Here is a 27,388-nt window from a genome sequence, read left to right as displayed (position 1 = left end):
TATGTGGACATTGGATTGGTTGTGTCCATTGCACCTCTATGTCAAGAGGAGGCTCAGATTCCACATGGATGCTGGATGCAATCCTCCCATTTTCAGTTGTAATCACTCTAGGCTCCATGGTGTGGTGGTTGTCCTTCTTCAGCTCCATCTTAGCTGAGTGTGGTGAGTCCAATAAATCAGATTGTAGGTGCTGGAGTCTGTTGAGGCTCAGGACCTGGCTATCACATTGTCAGTCCAGAGATTCAAATCCCCTAAATATATCTTAAACCCCAACATTAACTGCACCTCCAGCACATTAGCATGAAAGTCTTATGAAGGGAGATCCCATCTGAGTCCAGATTCATCACACATAAACACCATTTCCAAAAAGGGGCCATCTGCCCTGGTAGTTAACCCCATCGGCCATGACCATAACTCCCATGGGTCTCTTTAGCCCTCAAAGGAACCAATATCTGGGGGTTGTATCTGCTTTATCTGTCTCTCTGACTCTTCTCAGTTGTGCATGAGGGCAATCCTTCTGCCAGCCTCCAGACTCTTTTTTAGAAACTCGTAGCCATATAAACTCATTTCTCCTTTTCATTTCCCCCTTACTTTAGGTCAAACAGCATTTTAAAGTCATGGCATTTTATGTAGACATGGATATTCTGCTGATCCGCATTGAACCTTCCGTATAAGGTCATTTCCCAGTTACATCATCAGTTGGTAGTTGATAGTGGTCCCTCGTTGCCAGGGAGGCTCATCCCCGGGTGTCATGTCCCACGCTGGGGGGAAGGCATTGCATTTACATGCTGAGTTTGGCTTCGAGACTGGCCACATTTGAGTAACATGAAGGCTGACAGGAGGAAATTCCCAGGCACAATGTTGCTCTAGGCCTTGTTCTTATTTTAGGTTTATCAGCTCACAAGCATAGTCATTAGCATCAGGGGCTCACTGTTGAACCCTCACTCCCTCCCGGTCCCTGCCACTGTACCTGGGAGACTGTTGCTGCTCCCCTAGGGACCACGACAGAGCACCACTGGCCAGGAACCCAGTACCCCCCTGCTGTGGTTTTTAATTGTTGCCACTATGAGTATATCCAAACATTACCATGCACCCTGGACATATGTTCTGTACAGCTCCCTGTCAGCCATATATCACCTGTCATTGGTATCCCATACCAGTATCCCTTCATTGCCATTGTTGAAAACACTCTGTGATCCAGAACTCCCCGAAATTTGAAGCCCAATATAATGTCATGGTCCCTTACTAGGGAATGGCATATAACGATGGGTTTAAAGGATAGATAAAGAACTTGGATAAAGTTAGATAAGGAACTTAGATAAAGAATGTTGACTTGAAAAAATTCCACATCCTATCTTTTTCTTCCCCCCCCCCCCCTAATTATTCAGCTTTTCTTCACAGGAGTCCTAGACCACAGCAATGTATATATATAATATACAGCACTCCCACACATCCACCAGAAAACCTTTTCCCTTCCACAGTGATACTCTTACGCCCTATTCATATCATATTTACTTAAAGTGATGTACAGAGTCTGAGACATTAGCTTTCTAACAAGGTAACATCTGTGCTTACATTATGGTGCATACTTTAGGATACACAGTTCTTTACATTTTTAGTTATCCTATGTTTTACATTATGGCTTACATTATCAGTCTGTCATCTCCTATATGTTATGGTGTAATTTTACATGTTTTATATCCATCCTTGTGTACTCTCAAGAAACTCCTTTCTTACCCCCCATTTACTTTGGTTCCACACATTTAACGTCCATTTTCCCTTCCACCTTGGTGCCCACAGTGACAGCCAACCTCCGTTTCCTGAGGAGCCACTTCCAGAGATAGATGGAATAGTGTTCAGGGCCTAACTTGCTCAACTGCCCCAATGCCCTGGGAGCCACCCTTTCTCTCGAGGGATACAGTTCCCTCTATTTGATGGCATTAGTCCTCCCCAGGATGTGGGTCCACCCCCACTCTCACTACTTGGGTTTCTACCCCATGGTGTCACCCACTCTGGCAGAATGAGCATTTAGACATTCCCCAGGAGCCCGTCCTGCATCAGACCCTCCCCTCCGAGCATTCTAAACAGGTAACCCTCTTTATTATATTTTGATATGATTTTCTCGGCATTTTACTCTCCACCAACACCTGACCCTCTCCTGTGTTCGTATGCTACCCCTCCCTCCCCCCACTTTTGGGCAACGTTACCCATCCGTCCCTCCCCAGCCACCCTCAAACCCGCAAAGCCCCAACCAAAGGCAACCCCTTGCCCCCCTTTTATCTCTTCTTTGTGTTCATACTTACCACCATCTCGTCTTAAATTCCACCCTTGCAGACATCGGCTCATATCCTTCCTCCACCCTCCGATTTCCTGTAAAGCCTATCGTTCAGTCTCTTGCTATCTAGGGCAGCTTGTTTATTTCATATCATTGAGGTCATGTAGTATTTGTCCTTCAATGTCTGGGTTGCTTCACTCAACATAAGGTTCTCAAGATTCATCCATGTTATCACATGTGTTTGTAGTGTGTTTGTTCTTACAGCCGAGTAGTATTCCATTGTGTGTATATACCACATTTTATTGATCCACCAGTTGGGATTTTGATAGTGATTGCGTTGAGTCTGTAGGTTAGTTTGAGGATATTGCCACTTTAACAATATTAAGTCTTCCAATCCATGAAAATTGGATTTATTATGTCTTTAATTTCTTTCAACAATGCTTTTAGTTTTCAGTGTACGATTCTTGCACTTTTGTTAAGATTTCTATAGACCAGATCATGTCTTCTGCTAATAAGGATAGCTTACTTTACGCTTTTCCAATTTAGATAGTTTTTATTTATTTATCTTGCCTATTTGTCCCTCAATAGCACATCCAGTAGAATGTTGAATAGAAGTGGAGAGAATAGAAGTTATTGTCTTATTGTTTTTTTTTTAAGATTTATTTTATTTTTATTTAATTCCCCTCCCCCCCTCCTCTGGTTGTCTGTTCTCTGTGTCAATTTGCTGCGTCTTGTTTCTTTTGTCTGCTTCTGTTGTCATCAGCGGGATGGAAAGTGTGGGCGGCGCCATTCCTGGGCAGGCTGCACTTTCTTTCGTGCTGGACGGCTCTCCTTACGGGGCACACTCCTTGCGCGTGGGGCTCCCCTACGCGGGGAACACCCCTGCGTGGCAGGGCTCTCCTTACCCGCATCAGCACTGCGCATGGGCCAGCTCCACATGGGTCAAGTAGGCCCAGGGTTTGAACTGCGGACCTCCCATGTGGTAGACGGAAGCCCTGACCACTGAGACAAGTCCTTTTCCCTTTTGTCTTATTCTTGATCTTTGGTAGAAAGCATTCAGTCTTTAACTCTTAAACATCAAATTTAGCTGTGGGTTTCTCATAGATGGTCCTTATCAGGTTGAGGATGTTTCCTTCTATTGCTAGTTTAGTTTCTTTTTCAATCACAGATATATGTTGGATATTGTCACATGCTTTTCCTTTGTCTATTGAGATGATTGTGTGCTTTATTCTTTATCTTATGATTATGGTGCATTACACTGATTGATTTCTGAATATTAAATAAACCTTCCAAAACTAGAATCTATTCCACTGTTTCATAGTATATAATCCTATTTTTATGTTGTTAGATTCAGTTTGCTGGTGTTTTGTTGATGATTTTTGCACCTATATCAGTAAGAGATATTGTAGTTATCGTAGATATTGTAGTTTTCTGTTCTTCTGATGTCTTGACTGATTTTGATATAAAGATCAGAGGGTCAGCATAAAATAAATTGAGACATGTTTCCTCCTCTATTATTTTTTTGGAAAAGTTTGTGAAGGATTGGTAGTGATTCTTTAAATGTTTTATAGAATTTACCAGTGAAGACCTCTTGGTATGTATTTTTCTTTGTGGGAAGTTTTTAATTACTACTTTAATTTTTATAGGTTTATTCAGATTTTTCATTTCTTCTTGAGTCAGTTTTAAGAGTGTGTCCTTCCAGGATTTTTAAAGTTTAATCCATGTTATCTAATTTGTTGACACACAATTAGTTTATAGTATTTCCTTACAAAGGTTTTTTTTTCTGTTCCTTCTTTAAGTTCTGATTTTATTAATTTGAGAAATTTTCTTTATAACTTGTTAAGTCTAGCTAAATGTGGTCTATTTTGTGTATCCTTTAAAAGAACCAAATTCTAGTTACATTAATTTTCTTTATTATTTATCTTTTCTCTATTTCATTTTTTTTTCCACTCTAATCTTCAATATTTCTTTCATTATGCTTTCTTTTGGGATTAGTTAGCAATTTTTTATAGTTTCTTAATTTGAGGAGAGGTGGTTGATTTGAAATCTTTCTTCTTTTTTAATATAAATGTTTGCAGTTATAAATTTCCTATTGTGCACTAATTTAACTACATCCCATATATTCTGGTATATTAAGTCTTCATTTTCATTAATCTCAAAGTATTTTCTCATATTCTTGCCATTTATTTTTTAATCCATTTGCTATTTTTTATCATGACCTTTAATTTGCACATATTTGTGAATTTTCCAAATATCATTATGTTATTCACTGTTATTTTCATTGCATTTGGTCATAAAATATAATTTTGTACGACTTCAATTATTTTAAATTTAATGAGCTTTTTTCAAGTTTGCTAGGTTGTTAAAGAACTTGAGAGAGGGAAAGTGAGGTAGGCAAAGTTAAAATGCTATAAAACTCATTCTTAACAATATTGAACTGATTTTATTGAATAAATGATCTTTGGATTGTTCAATCCTTTTGCTAATTCCAGATTTCTGAAAGATTTCAATTTGATAATTATCTGACAATATTCTTCCTGCTTTTATGGAAGATTTTCAGAATGTGCTCTTTTATGATGGAACATAATTGTTTTGGTAACTGATTGATTCGTGTGCATATTTTTTCCTTATTAGAGAAATTGTGGGTTTAAAGAACCATCATGCATAAAATACAGAATTCCCATGTACTACCCTACTATTAACTCTTGCATTGGTGTTGAGCATTTATTAAAATTGATGGCAACACATTTTTGAATTATACCATTGACTATTAACGATAGACTATGGTTTCATTTAGGGTTCACTATTTGTGTAGTTAGTTACATGGATTTTAAAAAAACATTTGTATTCTGCTGCCATATGTACAATCTAACATTCCTCCTTTCAGTCACATTCAGATTATGTATTTAAGTGTTGTCAATTACATTCACAATGTTATGCTACCATCGCTACCATCCATTGCCAAAAAATTTCCAACATTTCAAATATGAACCCTGAACAGTTTAAATATTAGCTCCATATTCCCTATCACTACCAAATTCCCTGGTAACCAATCTTCTAGATATTGACTCTATTCACTTATTCTAATTATTTCATCAATGAGATTATACAATATTTGTCCTTTGGTGTCTGGTTTATTCATGCAATATGATGTCTTCAAGTTCCTTTATTCCTTTTGCTTTCTTGTCATTATTTAATGTTCTAATACTTTCTTTTCTGTCCTATGAAATCAATAGTAATAGCTGGTTTTGAATCTTTATCTGCTATTTCTATCATCTTTGTTATTTCAAGATCTGTTCTATGGATTGTATTTTCTGCTCATTTTGAGATTTATTTCCTTGGTTTTTGAATCCATAGTAATACTTTGTGTGAATCACATTAACTTGTTTATACTGGATATTTACATGTCTTTACTAATGTTCTTTGAGTGTTTTGGGGGGTTCATTTGTTTGTTTTTGCTGAGATATTGTTAAATATAAAAACTTACGATTCAAACCTTGCTATTTTTTTAAAAGTTTATTTTTTATTTATTTTAAAAAGATACATAGATTACTTAAAACAGTACTTTAAGAAATACAGGAGATTCCCATAGCCCCACTACTCACATCTCCCACTTTTCCCACATTGACAACTTCTTTCATTAGCGTGGTATATTCATTGCAATTGATGAACACATTTTGGAGCCACTAAGCATGGATTATAATTGACATTGTAGTTCGCACTCTCCCACTCCATTTGTTAGGTTATAGCAGGATATATAATGTCCTGTATCTGTCTTTGCAATATCACTCAGGACAATTCCAAGTCCTGAAAATGCCCCCATATTTCACCTCTATTTCCCTCTCCCTGCCTTCAGCACTTCCAGTGGTCACTGTCTCCACGTCAATGATATAATTTCTTCCATTGCTAGAATCAAAATAAGTCTAATTTCACTGTGGGTTATATACCCAGAAAAATTGAAAACAAGGACATGAACAGATATATGTATATAGCAGCATTATTCACTATTGCCAAAAGTTGGAATCAATCCAAACAGTTAATGGATAAAACAGTTTCAACTGTTAATGGATAAAACGTGGTATACACATACAATGGCATACTGCTCAGCTGTAAGAAGGAATACAGTACCAACACTCATGATAAAATGGATGAATCTTGAGAGCTTTATATGGAGTACAAAGCTTGCTTTTAAGATTTGTTATGTGGCACCAGAGCAGTCTTTTTTCTTAGGATAATTGTACACCATTTCTGAACTAAAATCCTTCTTAGGGCTCTATCTGATGACCTTTCAATTATTTTGTCTTTTACAGTATGTCTGATGGGTCTATGGATTATTTCCAGACATGTGAGAGCTCAGGATTTTTGCCCCCTCTATACTTTTAGGGAATTCTTTCCACAAAATAGTATAGTGCCCTCACATAAATGGGTTGATCAGGAGTTATTTAATCAAATTATGGCTCTTATTAAACAAATTAGGAGAACTCTACAGATCTCTGAAGTTCTCTCAGTGCAGATTTCTGATCTCCAGTACTCTTTCAAGAAAACTCTTGCTACTTTGGCTCCCTGAATTCTTACATTAATGTCTTCAACTTATGGAAACTCCTAGGCTTGCCTTCATTTTTCTTTTCTGTATTATGGCTTTAACATACTCTTAAATGGGTAAGTCACTTACAAGTTTTACTTCTTTTAATCCCTCTTGTCAGGGATTAGAATTTCATGCAACCTGATGTCCCAATCTCTGAAAATAATCATTTCAAATATTTTATCTAGTTTATTGATTGTTTCAAGTGAGAAGACAAACCCAGTCCCTATTACATCATCTTAGCCAGAAACAAATATCTTTTCAATAAATTCATATTTTGACTAGTAACTTAATCCTTTAACATATATTTGTGAATATCTACTATGTACCTAATGACTTTCTATATCATATAGAATATGGCTCAGTAGTGTAGAGAATTATACTATTTATTCATTCATTCTTTCACAAATACATACTAATTTTCCAGATATAAGCTTATCTATGATATATACAGGAAAATTCTAAAATGTTTCCTACTCTCAAAAAGCTTACAGACTAAAGGTAAAATCAAAGAAGTCTACAAACAAGTGTCTTAGGGTTACTCTTGCCAGGGGAACCGTTTACATGACAAAGATGTTTTTTTTCTTCTTCTCTCCTTTCACTTACAGATAGAATTTTAATAGGCTCAAAATGTGAGGAGGTATCTTCCCACAGAAAAAGCAGCTACACAAAAAGGCAAAAAATAAAAGGAAAGACTGTAAATATGGGAAGGAGGAATGGTGGAACGATACAACAAATAGCCTAATGTCGCTTTCACGTATAATACATGAAAGAAATTATAAGGAAATATGCCATTATAAATAGATAAAAAAATAAATATGAAAAGGTGTGGAAACCACTCATTGTTTGGACTATGTTAGGAAGAGTGAAGACCAAAGAAGGAGGGAGACAATTAATTTTAAGTTGCAAAGTTTCTGTCCGAAATGTGTAGTATGGAATGTGCCCATAATAGGCAGATGACCTGAAAAACAATGAAATTAATACTTCTCAGGGATATCAGTTCAAGGTAACTTTGGAAGCAACAGCCTTGTTCAAAGGCTAAAAGAGTCAGGAAGTGGAGAAAGCTTAAAAGTAAAGAGTCATTAGTTTAGTTTAGTAAAAACAAGAGATGTTTTTACTATGAAACATTATGAGAATAATATCAGATTGTAAATTATGGCAAAAATAATAAACCTACTTAACCTATGATTCAAAAATATTAGACAATTAGAAAAAATTGTGGCAGATTGTGGGGAGTTAGAGGGGGAAAGAGCTAAAACTACCTGGCTCTTAAAATTTATTTTGGCCTTGACTTCATTATGAGGTTTTTATCCAACTAAACCAATAAGCTTCAAAACAAGAGAAGTAGGTGCTTTAAATAAGGAAGACATTACATATTTTAAAGGCATTGTCCAATAATATAGTTATCTGGTCCATGAATTGTGTTTTGTTAATTGATAAAATAGACATTATTTCTTACTTTTTCTCCAGTGACTTGTAACTGATAGATGAGCACAACATTACACATTTTTGAGGACTAAATTTGTGCAAGTGACCTACAAGGGAAAGACTAATGCTCCTCTGCTAGTCTTCTAAACATCTATTCCCCTGCATGAATGGTTTGTAATATCAAAAGATTGATATATGTGTGTAAACCTGTTTACATTTCTCTCACTGGGCTTTTGTATGTCCAAAGGTTGTGACAAACATTTTGAGAGAAAACTGTTTTCATTGAACTTCAAGGAGAAAAAAGAAGACTTGTCAACTCTAATAAAAATCAGTACACAAAAAACAGCGCACAGCATATGGGAATAAATGACTAGCATGTTATACATGGAATCACAATTTTTTTGAAGAGCTTTTTTTATTGTTTTCAGCATTTCATTATGATCAAAACTGATATGATACATTTTCTGGTCATCAAACAATAACTCTTATATGACCTACATTTGTAAAATGTCCTCACAAATGTCAAAATTCACTGTGTACCTTCTCCTTTCTCACCTTTCAATGAGAATTTTAATTCAATGGTTATGCATATTAATCTACATTTACTTAGGCTTATTCTGCTTCTTCTTGTAGCAAAAGTCTCCATGAAAAGAATATTATAATAAATTATGGTTTACTTTAATCCAGAGTAATTTTTTTTCTTTATTAGAAAAGTAGTGGGTTTATAGAACAATCACTCATAAAATACAAGATTACCATATATTACCATATTGTTAATATCTTGCATTGGTGTGGAACATTTGTTACTATGGATGATAACACATTTTTATAATTGTACTGTCATCTATACTCTATGGTTTAACTTAGGTATCACTGTGTATGTAGTGTAGTTCCATGTTTTATTTAATGTCATTCTTTTACCATATATACAACCTTACCTTTCAACTTTTAATCACATTTAGATATATATTACAGTGCTGTTAATTAAAATTGCAATGTTGTGCCACCATCATCACCATCATTACCAAAACATTTCTATAATTCTATATAGAATCATTCTACATTTTAAGCCTTAACTTACGATTCCCTAACTCCACTCCCTGGCGTTCTAAATTCTAGTTTATGACTGTGAGTTTGCTTTTTCTACCTATTTCAAATCATTGAGATCATACAATATTTGTCCTCTTGTGTCTGGCTTAGTTCATTCAACATAATGTCTTCAATGATCACCTATGTTGTCATATGTATCAGGACTTCATTTCTTTTTGTATCTGAATTATATTCCATTGTATGTATATGGCAGATTTTATTTATCCATTCCTTGGTTAATGGACACTTGGGTTGACTATGTCCATTTACAATTGTGAATAGTGCCACCATGATCATTGCTATGCAAATTGATGAGTCCTTGCTTTCAACGCTTTTGATACATACCTAGTTGTAGAATTGTGAGGTCATATGGTAGTTCTATACTTAGCTTTGTGAGGAACCACCAGAAAAAAACAGATATCAAATCCAATAATCCAAAGCATAAAGGAAAAGAAGCAAATTATTGCAAGTACATCCGTGCTTCTTAACAATGGACTTTGAAATGGCAAATCAAACACCTAAGTCTCCAAATCTTCTAGTAACAATTTAAGATGCTGTATCCTAAATGTTAACAAGTCATTTTTATTATTCTCTGCTTGGCTTTATTTCTAAATCATCACTATCTAAACTATTTTGCACATATCTATATTCCCTGTACTCTTGAAATTAATAAGGGCCGTGAACTTAAATAATACAACTGGACTGAATTTTGTAGGCATGAATAACTTTATTACTGGATCATAGTTTAAAATTTCAAGCTAAATTCAATAGTCCAGGAGTATTTTCTATTTCTAAAACAGTGCAAGGATCTCTCTGAATACTGGGCTTCATCATTCATATCATATGATTATTAATTCTCTAACTGTGGTTCCATCTTAGAAAAGTGTACCTTTTTGATTCCAGTTTTGCCTTTAGTGCTTTCCATGAATAAAAAAATGCTGAGATCTGAAGGCAAGAAGGCAGTGGTCTAAGATACTTAAAGAGAAAAACTGCCAACCAACAATTTTATATCTGGCAAAATTGTCCTTCAAATATGAAGGTGAGTTTATTGTATTCACAGATAAGCAGAAACTGAGACAGTACATAATCAAGAGACTGGCCTTATAAGAAATAGTAAGGGAAGTGCTGCAGCCTGAAAGGAAAACTCTGGATAGAAAGCTTCAGAGAGACACAAGAAATGAAGATCATCAGTAAAAATAATTAAAAGGGTAAAAAGAGTGGTGAAAATAAGATATGAATATAAAAGCCAAAGGATAAAATGGGTGAAATAAGTACTGGCTTTACAGTAATAACATTGAAATGGATTAATCTCCTAATCAAAAGATAAGACCAGTGACTCAGATTTAAAAATATATACATATGAACCATCTCTATGCTGTCTACAAAAGATTCACCTTAGACCCAAGGATACAAATTTGTTGAAAGTGAAAGCCTGGAAAAAGATATTCCATGCATACAAAACACAAAAACAAACAAATAAACAACAAAAAAGAGAAATATAAGGATATTAAATGTTAATAAAAAGGTAAATCTAACAAGAAGAAATAATAATTCTAAATATCTATGCATCTCACTAGGGTTCTCCAAAATATATGAGGCAAATGTTGGCAAAACTGAAGGAAGCAGTAGACATCTCTACAGTAATAAATGGAGACTTCAATATACCACTCACATCAAGAGATAGAATATCTAGACAGAATATCAATAAGGAAATAGAGGACTTGAAGACTTTGTTAAAGGAATTAGACCCAATAAAAATACAGAAAAATATACCCCAAAACAGAAGGATACACATTCTTCTCAAGTTCTTATGGTTCATTCTCCAGGATAGACGATATGTTGGGTCACAAAGCAAGTCAACAAATTTAGAAAGATTGAAATTATAGAAAGCACTTTCTCTGATCACAAAGGAATGAAACTTAAAACAAATAAGTGGCAGAGGACTACAAAATGAACAAATGTATGGAGTTTAAGCAACACATTCTTAAAGAACCAGTAGGTCAAAGAAGTTGCAAGAGAAATCAGAATTGTAATGAGACAAATGAAAATGAGAACACAAAATTTTGAAACACATGGTATCCAGGGAAGGCAAGGCTGAGAAGGAAATTTATAGGTGTAAATGCCTACATTGAAAAAGAGGAGAGAGCTAAAATCAAAGACCTAACTACACAACTAGAGATACTAGGAAAAGAACAGAAACCTAATCCCAAAACAAGCAGAAGAAAAGAAATAACAAAGATTAGGGCAGAAATAAATGAAATTGAGAATAACAACAACTACAACAAAACAATAGAGAGAATCAACAAAACCAAAAGTTGGTTCTTGAGCAGATCAAAAAAATTGAAAAACCCTTAACTAGAGTGACAAAGAAAAAAAAGAAAATGCAAATAAATAAAATCATAAATGAGAGAAGGGACATTATTACTGACCCCAAGGAAATAAATGTGATCATAACAGGGTACTGTGAACAACTGTATGCCAACAAACGAGACAATGTGTATGAAATGGGCAAATTCTTAGAAACACTTGAATAGCCTACATTGACTGAAGAAGAATAGAAGACTCAACAAACCAAACACAAGTAAAGAGATTGAAACAGTCACCAAAAAGCTTCCAGAAAGGAAAAGCCCATGAAAAATGGTTTCAAAGGAAAATTCTACCAATCATTCAAAGAAGATTTAATATCAACCTTGCTCAAACTCTTCCAAAAAATTGAAATAGGAAGAACTGCTACTGAACTTATTCTATAAACCTATCATCACCCTAATACCAAAGCCTGATAAAGATACTATTAAAAAAAGATTATCACAGACCTATTCCTCTAATGAATACAGGTGTAAAAGTTCTCAACAAAATATTCACTAATGAAATCCAACAACACATTAAAAGCATTATACATCATGATCCAGTGGATTTTATCCTAGGTATGTTCGGTGGCTCTACTCAAGAAACTCACTGCAATATTGCATTAAGAAATCTAAGAAGAAGAAGCAGACTTGGCCCAATGGATAGGGCGTCTGCCTACCACATGGGAGGTCCGCTGTTCAAACCCTGGGCCTCCTTGACCCGTGTGGAGCTGGCCCATGTGCAGTGTTGATGCGTGCAAGGAGTGCCGTGCCACGCAGGGGTGTCCCCCATGTATAGAGAAGCCCCATGCGCAAGGAGTGTATCCCGTAAGGAGAGCTGCCCAGCGCGAAAGAAAGTGCAACCTGCCCAAGAATGGCGCCGCACACATGGAAATCTGACACAACAAGATGACGCAACAAAAAGAAACACAGATTCTTGGTGCCAATGATAAGGATAGAAGTAGTCACAGAAGAACACATAATGAATGGACACAGAAAACAGACAACTGGCAGGGGTGGGTGTGGGGAGAAGGGGAGAGAAACAAAAAAAAACATTTTAAAAAGCAAAAAAAAAAAGAAATCTAAGAAGAAAAATTGCAATCATATCAATTGAGGCAGAAAAGGCATTTGAGAAAATACAACATACTTTCTTGTTAAAAACACTCTGAAAGATGGTTGTAGAAGGAAACTTTTGCAACATGATAAGACATATATGAAAAGCCCACAGCTAACATAAAAGACAGAAAGCTTTCCCATTGAGATCGGGAACAAGAAAAGGATGCACACAATAACCTGTGTTATTCGATAGTGTGCTAGAAGTTCTAACCCGTGCAATTAAGCAAGGAAAATAAATAAAAGGCACCCAATTTGGAAAGGAAGAAATAAAACTTTCACTGTTCACAGATATGATTCCATACCTAGAAAGACTCAAAAACTGCAACAAAGTCACAGAACTTATAAACAAATTCAGAAAAGTGGCAGGATACAAGATTAATATGCAGAAATCAGTAGTGTTTCTATACAAGAATAATTAGCAATCTGAAGATGAAGTCAAGAAAAAAATTCCATTTAGAATAGCAACTAAAATAATCAAATATTTAGGAATAATCTTAACCAAGGATGCAAAGGACCTTTATTCTAAACACTACAAAACACTTTAAAAAAATCAAAGAAGACCTAAATAAATGTATTCCACATTCATGGACTGGAAGGTTAACTATACTTAAGGTGTCAGTTCTACCTAAATTCATATACAGATTCAAAGTAATCCCAATATTCTTGCTGGAATGGAAAGCCAATTATTTAATGTGTTTGGAAGAGTATGGGGCCTTAAATAGCCAGAAAATATCTTAAAGAAGAATGAAAATGGACGAGTCTCTTTTCCTGACTTTAAAGCATATTACTTAGTAGCTATAGAGGTAAAACAACAACAACAACAAAAAAACCCAGCATGGCACTGGCATAAAGGTAAATATATTGACCAATGGAATTGAAATGAGAGATCAAAAATAGACTTCTCATGTCTATTGCCAAACTGTCTTTGACAAGGCTGCCAAGTTCACCCAGCTAGGGAAGAATTGTCTATTAAACAAATGGTGCTGAGAGATCTGGTTATTCATACCCAAAAGAAAGAAAGAAGACCTCTATATTACACCTTATACAAAAATTAGCTCAAAATAGATCAAAGACCTAAATATAAAAGCTAGAACAATAAAACTCCCAGAAAAAAAATGAAGGGAAACATATTTAAGAACTTGTGATAAGTAATGGTTTCTTAAACTTTAAACCCAAAACATGAGCAAGAAAATTAAAAAAAAAAAAGTAAATGAGATCTCCCCAAAATTATCTACTTTTGCATTTCAAATGACTTTGTTGAGAAGTCAGTCTACTCAATAGGAGAAAATACTGGGAAGCCACTTATCTTATAAGGGATTTATTACGAAGTTATATAAAGAGATCATACAAGTTAATGATTAAAATACAAGCAACCAAATTAAAAATTGGCAAAAACACTTAAATAGATATTTTTTCCAAAGAGGAAAAACAAATGACCAAAATGCACATGAAAAGATGTTTAATATCTCTAGCTATTCGGAAAATGCAAATCAAAACGAAAATGAGATATTATTTCATACTTTGTAGAATGGTCATTATAAAAAAATTTCAGAAATATAAAAGTGCTGGACAGTATGTGAAGAAATAAAAACATGCCTTCATTTTTGGTGGGAAAGTAGAATTGCACAGCCTCTGTATAAGACTGTTTGGCAATTCCTCCAGAAGCTGAATAGAACTTCTGTATTACCTGGCAATTCCTCTATTAGGGATATTTCCAGATGTACTGAAAGTACGTATGCAAACTGCCATTTGCACACTGATGATCATAGTGGCATTATTCACAATGCCAAAAGATGGAAAAACCCAAGTGTCCATCAACCAATGAATGAATAAATGACATAATTTATGTACATATGATGGAATACTATTACGTTTTAAGAAGAAATGAAATCAGGATGTGTATGACAGCATGGATGAACCTTGAGGACATTATGTTGAGTGAAACAAATCAGATACAAAGAGACTAATATTATTATGCCTGACTAATATGAACTAAATTTGAGTAAACTTAAGAGTTACTATCTAGAGTGTAGGTTACTAGAAGATAGAATGAGGGTTGAGAAAGGGGAGTTGATGCATAATGAATGTACAATTTTTTATATTTTGATTGTAAATATTTCAAAATGGTTAGAGTTGATGGTAATACATTACAGGGGTATAACTAACCCTGCTGATATATGTGATTCATAATCACATAAACAGTGATTGTGATTATGGCCTAAAGAGCTGTAAATGCCAATATAAAGAAAGCTAGAGCTTGATGTAGAGGGGGACTGGACATAACCATCCCAGGGTCCACAAGATGGAGGAATAGAGTAGGGATTACAGTGGACTTACTGGTGTTCTGTGGGGGAACTATTGTGATTAATAAGGGAAGAAATTGTAGTAGTGATGTGGAGAGGGTGGCCACTGTGCTGCTGATGGTCAGGAGAGAGAAGAAGAGATATGGTGAGGGGGCATTTTCAGGATTTGGAGTTGTCCTAGGTGGTGCTGCAGGGATGGATGCTGGACATTGTGGGTCTTGTTGTGGCCCACTGGGTGGACTGGGGCAGAGTGTGGATTACAATGTGTACCACTGTCCATGTGGTGCAGCAGTGCTCCAGAATGTATTCGCCAGGTGCAGTGGATGTGCTGCAGTGATGGAAGAGGTTGTTGAAGTGGGAGGGTTGGGGTGGGGGGGTTGGAGGGTATATGGGGACCTCATATTTTTTAATGTAACATTTAAAAGAAAATAAAGAAGAATAAACAAACAAACAAATAAATAAATAAAAAGATATGAAGGCTTCAAATCCTCAAGATTGAATAATGGACTAAAGTAGAGTTATTATTATTCTACTATAGACTAATTATTCTAGGAATGGAATAACTCATCATTAATGTAAAGACAGTGCCCACCAGAGGTTCTGAGGGATGGGAGAGGGAAGAATAGGTGTAATATGGGGGCATATTTGGGACATTGGATTTGTTCTGTATGACATTGTAGTGACAGACACAGGCCATTGTATATTTTGTCATAACCTACAAAATTGTGCAGAACAGAGTGTAAACTATAATGTAACTTGTAGTCCAATCGTTAGTAGCAATGCTTCAATATGTGCTCATCAATTGTAAAAAATGTAGCACACTAATGAAGGATGTTGTTAATGTGGGAAAGTGTGGGAGGGGGAGTCAGTGGGGTATATGGGAATTCCTTATATTTTTTTATGTAGCATTTATGTAATCTAAAGCTTCTTTAAAAATAAAAATAATTATTTTTATAAAAAGAAAGCTAGTGAACAGTCATGGCAGATCGCTCTGGAGTTTGGTGCCTTGCCAGTGGGCCCTATTTTGGAGTTTCTACTCCCAAGTATGACAGAGTTGGACTGAGATGCACTTTCTCTACACATACCTCTTCTGTACCTTTTATTTGAACCTATAGTTGGTGCTGGAGTTGGTATGTGTACATCCAAGAGACTTGAGTCTCTGGGTTATCCATGTGCCAGCTGGGCCCTGAGCCTCAGTGGTTGCAATACCTACTCTTTAGTTCATTGGACTAACCCAGGAAAACTACCAAGTTAGTGAGGATGGACAAACACAACACCAAAGAACCAAGAGCAAGCAAGAGAGTCCCATCCTCAGCCATATGGGATTGAAGCCCCCTCTTAATTAGAGTGGGAATGGGCATCACCATGTCAGAATCCTCAGGATTGGGAAATAAAATATGAACTAGAGTGGACTTACTGGTATTCTACTATAGATTTATTGTGATTCTAGCAATGGAAGAAATTCTGTCATTGATATGGAGACAGTGGCCATTGGAGGTGCTGAAGGCAGGGAGAGGGAAAAAGAGGAGTACTATGGAGGCATTTTCAGGACTTAGAATTGTCCTGAATGACATTGCAATGACAGATACAGGCTATTATATATCCTGCCATAACCTACAGAATTGAGTGTGAGAGTGGGTAAACTACAATGTAAACTATAATCCATGCTTAGTGGCAATGCTCCAAAACGTGTTCATCAATTGCAATGAATGTACCACACTAATGAAAGAAGTTGTTAATATGGGGAAAAGCGGGAGATGTGGGTAGTGGGGCATATGGGAATCCCTTATATTTTTTATGTAACATTTTATGTAATCTAAGTATCTTTTAAAAATAGATAAAAATATATTTAAAATAAAATAAAGCTAGAGGGTAATCTTGGAAAAGTATAATATAATGAAATCAGTGATGACTAGTACAAATACAAGTATGTTCTTTTGTGACTTAGAATAAATTTATGCCACTATTGCAATGTTTTAGGAAAATGGTGATACATGGGAAAATATAACTAATGTAATTAAGGACTATAGTTACCAGTAACAATGCAATATTTTTTGCATAAATGACAATGAAGGTGTATTAGTCAGACAAAGGGGTGCTGATGCAAAATACCAGAAATCCGTTGGCATTTATAAGGGGCATTTATTCAGATTAGAAGCTTACAGTTAGCAGGCCATAAAGTGTAAATTCCCTCACCAAAGTCTGTTGCCACATGTTGGAGCAAGATGGCAGCTGGCACCTGCAAGGGTTCAGCCTTCCTCTTCCTTTTAAGGCTCCATGGTTCCAGTTTTTTCCAATATCAGCTGTAGGCTGGGGTAGGTCTCATCTGCCTCCTGGGACTTGTTTATCTCCGGGCTCAGCTACTCTACTTTCTCCACAAAGCCAACCGTAGACTATCAGGAATGGTTCGTCCCTCTTCTCGGGCCTATGTCATGTCTAATGGATCCTCCTTTATTGCTCTGTGTTCTTCTTTTGTGGGTTTACTTCCCAGGGCTGCAATTCAAAATACCCCAACTTTCTCCTCTGCCATTCATTCTCTCTGTTAGTCCCTGCTTACAAAGGGGATGGGGACTCAAAGTCCTGCTGATGTGGCCCAATCAAAGCCTTAATCATTATTTAATCAAGTAAAATGGAAACCTCTGAATCCAATCCAAACTAATTTTGCCCAGAGGAAACAGACCAGTTCACAAGCATAATCCAATATCTATTTTTGGAATTCATAAACAATATCAAACTGCTACAAAGGTAATACATCAATGTTAAGGATCAACAATAGCGGGATATAACAGCATATGAAATTTTTGGCGGGGAAATAAAAACTTTTCTAAAATTAACGGCAGTGATGACAGCACATCACAGTGATGAAATAGAGAAGCATTGAGTGTACACATTGGATGGACTATAGAAGTCATGGGACTATATAACACAGTTTACAAATATAAGAATATTCTTTCATGAACTATAACAAATGTACAATACTAATCATAGTATTCATAATAGGGTGGTTTATGGGAAAACACACCTAATATAAGCTATGGACTATATTTAATAGTAATATTTTGATGTTCTTTTATCACTTGTAACAAACATTCCACAACAAAGTAAGGAGTTGGTGGTGAGGTGTTACATGAGAATTATGTATGTTTTTCATGATTGTTTTGTAAACTCCCAATTTCTCAAATAAATAAACAAATAAAATGCAGGGATCCTAAATCCCTAAATGTAATTAGGCAAATGTTAGAATTTCATCCCTCCAGACTTCACAGAGCTGTGGATTTGATAATGTAATATGTGATTTCTCCAGAATTGTTATTTCCCAAAACAGCAGAACATCTCATTGGATTACTGTTTTGGAAAACACTTTGGGGAATGCTGCTCCCCTCTATTTAAAAGATTAAAGATAATTTCTTCCAAATCATAGTTTTCAGCACAATGATGTAGAAGATGAGTAGTTGAAATTTAGAAAACTTCCATTCATAGTATTTTCATCACCTCAAGGAGTTGGTGCAACATGAGCTTTTAGTTTTCAGTGATATATACTCCATGTTAGACTTAGTGAAAAGGAACTGGTTGTGTAAACTACATTTGCTCATTATAGACACCTTACCTATTGATACTTTTGTAAAATTACATCTTGGGGTATGAATTGTATTAAGTGTAAATAATTCCTTCACAAATTGGATACATTTTATGGTAGTAAAATAGGAATGTTTTCAGGACTGTCAGTAGTCTTGAGGAATTTGGAAATCTATCTTTTGGCAACTGCCAAAAGCCATGAGAGCTTGAAAAAGACCCTACCCCAGTCAAGATTTCAGATGAAATTGCGTATTCAGCTGCAACTTGACTGAAACCTTGTAAGACATGTTATGCCAGAACCAAACAGCCAAGCTGATCCCAGAATTTTGACCCACAAAATTCTGAAATTAAAATATGTGTAGTTTAAAGCTTCTATATTCAAGGGCATTTTATTACAGTGATAGATAAATAATACATCTGTATTCATAATTCTCTCCTCATTGCCCTTAGCCATAGAGTAAAGTACTTTAGTTTTTTCCCCCCCAAAGTAGAGTCTGTTTTTGTTTCAGACTCATAAGCATTTTTTGAGGAATAGCCTAATTGGAAATGGCTTACTTATCTTTCTCTGTATATATGTCTGTTAGGCTTTACTCTTCTGGAGGATATAAACTATTTTCTTTGCTCATAGGACTGCCCAAGGATATGGATGATTCTCATTCAATAATACATAAAATGTATGCTCCAGATATAAATAATGCTGCTTACATTCAATTTCTTTTAATTTTCTTATTTGGCACATGTGCTGTAAACAAGAGAATACATTCAATCTATCTTATGTATCAAAATAATAATAAATGAATATCAATAAACACAGCATCCAAACAGATATAATGTTCCTGTGATTCCAGGTTCTGATGATCATGAAGCTTATAAAATTTAGGGAAACTCCTCTTAGAAAAAGATTACAAAGTTATCAAAACCAAATTAAATTCAAGTACCTGGAAGGAAACAGCAGAAGCAGGGAACAATGGCAAATTGGCTTTATCAGCTTTATAGGTGACTCTGTCTGTGGACCTCATTAATAATGTTTCAAATAATCAGTCCTAGGAGGACACTATGGTGAATATTTTGGTTTTCCTTTCCTAATTAATTTTAAAATTTTACCACAATTATGAACTCACAAATATCTTGGTTAGTTTTATTTGGTTTTAAGGAATTGGTGCTTAAAATGGTAACAAATTCTATGAAGTTTTCTGTTATTTGCTTTTTCTACTCAACATTGTATATCTAAAGTTGACTCATGCTATTACATATTTTAAAACTAAATAACAACTATTTATAACAAAAACAATTACTTTAAACTGTTGCAATTCACAGAGAGCTCCTGAAGAGTACATCTGTAACCCCTTTATATATTAGGACTTTTATCCCAATGTTTACCAGAGCTTCAGAGGGCAGAGTACTGAAATGCCTTCCTTTGGCCCGTCAAAAGATATTTTTAATGTATTGAACAAAATGCAATGTTCTCCAGCCTATAGTGATTTTATAGGAAATACCCATCTGAAACAAACATGACATTTATTTTAGGTATGCCGAGGAAGATTTGATCCACTCACTTCAGAGTGTTTCAGAGTGGGTTTCACCCTTGAAACCCACTGGATCAATTTCTAACAGATTTTAGAATCAGGAAATATTGCCCTGCTTCATATAATCTAGATTTTATATCATGGACACTGTATATTTTTATTTAATTATACCTTTTATATATTATCTATTAAAAAGTTCAAAGCTAAATATACAGTCTATTTTTAGCAATTGGAAAGGAAAATATGGCTTACATATTGTATACTAAAATCAGCTTGATTTCCATTCAATGTTTTATTCTTGTATCTGTTTTTCTTCAATCTCATTTCATGTCATTTTATGTTGTATTTCTATCTTTTCATTTTATGTATAAACTAAGTGTGAGAACTATAAAATAAAAATTTCTTACCATGTTTAAATATATTTCTTGTTATTAATAATTCTTACTTTTTTAATCATTAATTTAAATATCTAGAATTTTATAATTTTGCTTTCAAAATATTAAATACACTAAAAGTATCACATTAACAGGCTAAAACTTTGCTTTATATGATTTTTTAAATCTTTCTACCTATCTATCTGTCTATCTAATACACATTGAATAGGGAATACAGATATTTTTCATTCTGTTGAAAATCATAAAAACATAACTTTGTTTCAAGTTACCAAAGACCTTCAAACAAATATTGGTATAATTTTTATCCTGAATGGAAAAATGTTAATTAACTACACTTTATCAACTCACCTCCTTCTATTTAACGTGAATCTTGTTATAATATTTGTCAGGTCTCTGAAATATTCTTATTTAAAAAGTTGACAAAGTTTTTTTAAAGTGTGTACTTTAAAACATCACATTTCAAGACTATGCTTTTTGACAGCTGTGAAATAACAATGCAATTTCATCTTAACTGTGAAATATGACTTCTTCTTGCTTGTAGAAAGTGGATATTTGGCCAAATTCTTTCATGTACACAATAGCTTCAGGGCATCTCTTGCTTCCTAATTAAGTAAATCCCAATATCCTCCTTCCCAGGTTTATTGCCTTTTATCCAAAATTTGAGCTAAGCAAGTTAAATATTCAAGGTGAAAATAGTTAAAAAAATACAAGTTTACTCTCTTTTGTAATTACATTGTGAGAGGCAGTATACATAGAAAAATGTATGTTAAATTATTTTATGCTAATAAGTCATTTTGCTAATTAATTTTTCCTGTCATTGACAATTGTGGTAGGTGGCAGAGATTTCATACAAATTGATAGAATCATACTCATACATTAATTAAAATGCCTTTACTTATTCCCAAATGACTTTTAATTTAAGTATACAACTATGAAAGTAAAATCATTAACATATATATCATTTACAGGCAAAAAGATTATGTAATAATCCTCTTAGAGCAAAATGAACCGTAGATACAAATCATACAGTAATAAGTTCAGTCTTGTCATCATAAAAGGAATGCAAATGCCATTGATTCATTTTTTTCTAATTCACTTGATAAGCACTTTAGACTGGAAAGGGGATCATTAATTGAAGCAGTCTTTGTAGTTATATGAGAGCTTTTTAGAATTATAATACAAGATAGTGGTTTTTAGGAGTAGAATTTTCTTCATTATTAAGCTTTTCAATCTGAAGGGGAAAAATGCTTGATTTTGTTGTTGTTCAGTGTGTCTACCATTTTAAATCACTCCTGTTCATTAAAATAAAAGAATCAGTCATTGTTTTAGACCTTAAAAATTAAGGGATTAAATAAAAATATGCCAATTACCTTGAAAAACAGAAGAAGGTGTACAGCTACATGGGAGAACTAATGGGTAAGCTGAGGCTTTAAGAATGTGTGCGGTTTAACCAGTTTGAGAAATATGAAAGTAAAAGGGAGCATTCAAGTTATGAAGAATAGAATAACCAAATTAAATGAAAACTGAAGTAATAATAAGTAGTATAATATTCATACATTCAGATAAATGCTAGTTCTTTAGTATTACTAGAAGATGAAGTGTGAGATTTGGGTTAGTAAAAGGATCCATTACCATGTTCACACCCATGCTGCACACCCAAGGACTGCTCACGGCCAATGACTGAGCACAACCAGAATGAGACAATTTCTGATCCATGTGGGATGCCTCTAACAGGATATCTTTGTTATGGGACTTCCCATTAGATAGCTAAGGTTTTCATAGAAATGTGCTACAATCTGAAAATCATTTTATGCTCTCTTCCTTCCTTCTTCCTTTCTTTTCATAAATGTCAGATCTGCATTGTGACCTGAAGAATGTATCCACTTACTCCTGCTCCCTTTCCCCTTAATTTTTACAGATGTTTTTCTCCTATTTTTTCTTGGTGTCTGCTTTCTGGAATACTTGAACTGTGATAGTAAGAAGAAGCAGGCCATATTTTAAAAAGGACTTCTAACCTTATGGTTGACATTTGAGTAAGTTTAACATTGTATCTGCATGACTGATAAGTTCCTTCAAAGTAAATGATACTAAAGTTTGACTGTGTGTTCCTTAGAGCTGTCATCATTTCCATTTTCATTTTCTTCAAACCAGTGTTACATATACTGTAGAACATTGGTGTAGTTGTTTATTTCTCAGCATCAAATTCCATAACTCTACAGTATCAACTTCTTTCAAGTTAACATCATTTTTTTCAAGAACAACAATTTGCCTTCTATCTTTGACCAGCTTTACAAAGAGAACAAATGATGAGGCTAGTTTTACATATACTCATTGGTGTTTTTGGAGAAAAAAATTTCAACCTGGTCAGTGATTTCTGAAGCCTTTTTTATGTCAAAATACTTCCAAAAATCTTTTAGCAATGTTTCTTATTTGACATCTGTACCTTGGAACAAGTATTGCTTAAGTCATAAATAAATCTTGGACGCTATAATAACCTTATTGTCCATGGATTGCAAGAACAATATCATATATATGTGAAGGGCAGAAAATTACTTGGATATTAAGAATATAGAGTCACTGAAAGCAGTGACTTAGGAGCCAATGCATATTCAAGCACAGGGGCCTATGTCTGCGCAGGGCAGAACATAAGCAACTGAGGAGTGCCACATACAAAAGAGGTCCCAGGGGAAAAAAAAAAAAAAAAAGAGAGAGAGACCATGGCAGAAGTGTGGCAAGAGGTGCACTCAATCTAGTCATGTTTACTAGGCCACCTAAATGTAAAATGGACTTTCTGGATTAGCCCACCTTTCTGGACAGACCCATATAGGTCCACAGGATGAGTTACCCACATAGAGAAAAAACTGGAGGAAGAAAAGCCTCAAAGGAAAAAAAAAAGTTGAGGGAAAACTGAGCTGCTGTGAGATAGGAGAGGTCCTGGATTGGAAAACTAGATTGGGATACTAGAGAAGGAGAGAATTTAAACTAACATTAGGATCTGGGGAGAAAATTTAGCATAAAATAAAACAGAAAAGATCAAGATTTCCAGAGAAGGAATGAAAGAAAGGAAGATTTCTCCTGGTGGTGAAACAATTGCACAAAAATAGCAATCTTAAAAATTGTGCCACATATGCAGGACATGACAAAGGTGAAGATCTGAGAATATCGGAACAAATAAACATGTATTGTGCTAAAGGCCCAGAATAAGTTAGATCAAGAGTTAAAGAAGAGCCTTCATGCAAAGCCAGTTAACAATAAAACCCTAAACAAGAGAGAAAAACCAGCCTTCAGCATTAACACATCAAAATAATCAGATGCCCACAGTTCAGCAAAAAATTACAAGTCATACTAAGAAATAAGAAGATATGACTCAAGTGAAGGAAAGAAATTAAGCCTTCAGAGGAGACACAAAATTTGGAACAAGTAATCAAAGAAGTTCAAACAAATATCCTAAATCATTGCAAAGAGATGAAGTGGGAAATATATATATATACATATATATATACACACATATATGATATTATATATATGATATTAAGAAGGCAATCTGTGAGAATGAAGAAGAATTTAAAAATTTAGAAAGAAACAAAACAGAAATGAGGATGAAAGTCACAATAATGTAGATTACAAATAGACTAGATGGTTATAACAGCATATGTGAACAGGCAGAAGAAAGAATCAGTAAACCAGAAGTCAGGACAATCCAAATAAAATAAAATAAAAACAGGTAGAAGAATGGGGAAAAAATTGAGCAGTGTCTCAGGGTTTTGTAAAGTGTACAAACATACACATTATGGGTGTTTCAGAAAGAGAGAAAAAAAAGGGGAGAATGTGCAGAAAGAATATTTGAGGATATAATGGCCAAAAATTTCCCAAAATTTGTGAAAGACATAAATATGCATGCCCAAGAAACACAACATACTCCATGCAAAATAAATAGTAATAGACATATTTTGAGACACATACTAATCAGAATGTTAAATACTAAAGATAAAGAGAGAATTCTGAATGCAGCAAAGGAAAAATGGTTTCTCTTATACAAGGGATACTCAATAAAACTAAGTGCTGCTTTCTCATCATAAACTATGGAAGTGAGAATGCAGTTGCATGATATATTTAAGGTAATGAAAAGGGAAAACTGATAGTCAAAAATTCTTTATCTTGCATAACTGTCCTTCTAAAATGAGAGTGAGTTTAAATTATTCACAGACAAAGCAAGAGAGCTCACCAACAAAAGACCAACAATGCAAGACTTAATAAAAGGAGTTCTGCAGGGTGAAAGGAAAAAGCAGGAGCTAGCAACTTGGAGTAGTGTGAAGAAATTAAGATCTTCAGTAAAGGTAACTAAAATGGTAAATGCAAATTAATAGCACCATATCCTCAATATGCAAACTGCAAAATGTACAACTATATGGAAGTTAAACAATACACTATTAAACAATTAGCCAAGGTAAAAATTGCAAAGCAAATCAGTAAATATCCTGAAATGAAAAAATGAGAACACAACATATCAGAACTTACAGGATACAGTGAAGGCAGTGCTGAGAGGAAATGTTACGGCCCTAAATGCATATAGTAAGAAAGAACTAAAATCAAAGACCTAACTGTACACCTGGAGAAACTAGAAAAAGAAGAGCAAATTAAACCCAAATCAAGTAGGGAAATAACAAAGATTAGGGCAGAAACAAATGAAATTGAGAATAAAAACACAAGAGAGCATTACCAAAACCTAAGTTGGTTCTTTGAAAAGATCAATAAAATTGACAAACCCTTACCTAAACTGACAAATAAAGAAAGAAGATTCAATAAATAAATAAATAAATAAATAAATAAAATTGGAAATGTGAGTGGGGACATTACTTTAATCCCACAGAAATAAAAATGTAATTAAGATGATACTATGAACAGCCATACACCAAAAAGTAGACAACTTAGGTGAAATGAACAAATCCCTTGAAATACATGAAAAAGCTACACTGACTTTAAAGAAAAGAGAAGATATCAACTGACCAATTACAAGAGATTGTATCAGTCATCAAAACCTCCCAAAAAAGGAAAAACCCAAGACCAGATGTCTTCACAGATGCATTCTACCAAACACATTAAGAATAATTAATACAATCCTGCTCGAACTCTTCCAAAAATTCAACAGAGGGAACACTACCTAACTTATTCCATTAGACTAAAAACACCTTAATACCAAAGCCAGTTAATCAAACTAGCAGAATATTACAGATAAATTTCTTTTATGAATAGAGATGAAAAAAATCCTCAACAAAATGCTTGCAAATCAAAACCAAAAAGCACTAAAGAATTATGACACCGTGTTCAAGTAGGTTTTATTCCAGTTATGAAAGTATGGTTCAACATAAGGAAATCAATTATGTAATGCACTACATTGATGGAATGAAGTAGGAAAAATAAAAACACGATCATGGTATCAATTGATGAAGGAAAGGTTTTTAACATAACCCAGTGTATTAAAAACACATAGAAAAATAAGAATAGAAAGAAAATTCCTCAACATGTTAAATGGTGTATATGAAAAACCCACAGCTAACATCATACTTAATGTTGAAAGCCTGAAAATGTTTGCTCTAAGATTTGGAACAAGACAAGGATGCCTACTGTCACCACTGTTATTCAACATTGTGCTGGATGTCCTGGCCAGAGCAGTTATGCAAGGAAAAAAAATAAAAAATAAAAAAAAACAACAATATCCAAATTGGAAAGGAATAAGTCAAAACTTTAACTATATGAAGATAACATGATCCTATGTATAGAAAATCCTAAAAAATCTACAAAAAGTGCCTAGAGCTAATAAAAAAATCAACAAAGTTGTGGGGTACAAGATCAATTAACAAATAATAGTAGTTTTCTATAAAAAGTATTGGACAAACTGAGGAGGAATTCAAGAAAAAATTTTCCTTTGTATTAACAACTAAAGAATTAAATATCTAATAATATATTTAGGCAAGGATGTAAAGGATTTATAACCAGAAAACTACAACAGGCTATTAAAAGAAATCAAAAAATATATAAATGAATGTAAGAACACTCCAGGACATTCATGCTCATGGATTGGAAGACTAAATAATGTTAAGATGTTAGTTCTAACTAAAATGATGTACAGATTCAGTGCAATCCCAATAAAAAATCCAACAGCCTACTTTTAAAAAATGGAAAAAAAACAACGACCAAATTTATTTGGAAGGGTACTGGTCCTGAATAACAAAAGCCATCCCGATAAGAAAGATCAAATTTGGAGGACTCACACTTTCTGACATTTAAGTTTATTATAAAGCTACAGTGGTCACAATAGTATGGTACTGGCATTAGGATAGATACATTGACCAATGAAATTGAATTGAGAGTTAATCTATGGCCAACTGATTTGTGAAAAATGCTGCCAAGCCTTATCAATTTAGAAAGAAAAGTGTTATCAACAAATGATGTTGGGAAAGGGAAGTAACTGTGGCTCAATCAGTTGGGCTCCCATCTACCATAGGGGAGACCTGGGTTTGCATCCCGGCACTTCCTTGTGAAGGCAGGCTCACCTGTATGCTGCAGAAAACCATGAGCCCAGGTGCCACAGAAGGTGGCTGGCCCCCAAGCACCATGGAAAACTCACTCAGCAAAGTGATGCAACAACAAAAAAAGGGGGGGAGGGGGGGCCAGCAAAAACGCAGAATGCACAGCGAATTGATGCAGAGAGCAGACAGCAAACAAGCCTCAAGAGGGTAGGGGGAATAAATA

At 34.6% G+C, this 27,388-nt stretch overlaps 1 protein-coding gene across 14 annotated transcripts in view; it reads left to right on the top strand.

Annotated features, from left to right (window-relative positions):
• Nucleotides 1-27,388, top strand: part of MGAT4C (MGAT4 family member C) — a 926,873-nt gene that overhangs the window by 203,806 nt on the left and 695,679 nt on the right. For 2 of the 14 annotated variants that reach the window (XM_071218993.1, XM_071218994.1), the window contains exon 3: nt 22,554-22,668. The exons of the other annotated variants lie outside the window; for them this stretch is intronic. The gene's annotated coding sequence lies outside the window, so the exon portion shown is untranslated. The remainder of the gene's footprint in view (nt 1-22,553; nt 22,669-27,388) is intronic. 14 annotated transcript variants of the gene reach the window in all.

This window comes from Dasypus novemcinctus, chromosome 12 (genome assembly GCF_030445035.2).
Source record: "Dasypus novemcinctus isolate mDasNov1 chromosome 12, mDasNov1.1.hap2, whole genome shotgun sequence".
Classification (NCBI taxonomy): Eukaryota; Metazoa; Chordata; class Mammalia; order Cingulata; family Dasypodidae; genus Dasypus; species Dasypus novemcinctus.
This window is presented reverse-complemented; position numbering and strand designations above follow the sequence as displayed.